Here is a 970-nt window from a genome sequence, read left to right as displayed (position 1 = left end):
ACGAACAAATTAATAATAATATTATTAAAACTATTGCAATCGTTAAGTGTGATAAAGATCAGCCAATAGAATTAATTAATCTTTGAAGGTCTTAATTTTTTTATAAAGTTCGAATGATTTTAAAAATAATAGCTAGAAATTTATTATAATATCATGTACTTTGCATGGGTAGACTAGTCCAGTCAACAAGTCTTCTTCTATAATTATGCAAAAGGAAGAAGCATACTAGAACTCCAAAACACTTTGAAGCTGGGGCCGCGCTATCCACCCTAAAAATTTCCATTCCTCTTAGGCAATTACCCCATGCTTACCATGCTTGAAAGAAATTCTATGCACCAAAATAATGCGTATGCCCTTGAAACCACAAGAAATCTATTAAAAAACACCATCCGTTATACCCCAAAAATACTGTATAAGCTACTAGATAAATAGTTAATGGGACAGATTAGAAATGAACCTTCAATATCTATTGGAGACAGATTTATGTCAATTAGTTATTATTGTAGCAAGCAAAGATGAATTTTTTAATACAACCAATATACTGTGAACTTTGTACAGAGGACAGAGAATGCTCTGTTTTGAGTAGAGTAAAAACTAATTTTACTGCAGCGTTGATAATAACAATCCTGAACTCATTACATATATTAAGTTTATTTGATTTCTGAGGATACTAACCCTTGCTTTTATAAAATAAGTTCAAATCATGATCCCTCTTATTCATGTAAATACATAGGAAATCTACAGTGGATTCTCAAAACCAATACTTTGACTCAGCCTAACTGGATTGTTTATCGACTTAAATTTATGCAAAGTAATAAAAGACTATTGCATATAAACAAAGATCTGTATTGAAACTAAATTAACACAATCAAAAAATAAAAAAACTACTCAAAACTAAACATGATACTAGCACGAAATTTTGAATGTATGGTAGGCAAACTGGAGCATCAATCTTCAATTATGACACAGT

Source organism: Cupressus sempervirens, chromosome 7 (genome assembly GCF_028749045.1).
Source record: "Cupressus sempervirens isolate cs-2001-9-10 chromosome 7, ASM2874904v1, whole genome shotgun sequence".
Classification (NCBI taxonomy): Eukaryota; Viridiplantae; Streptophyta; class Pinopsida; order Cupressales; family Cupressaceae; genus Cupressus; species Cupressus sempervirens.
This window is presented reverse-complemented; position numbering follows the sequence as displayed.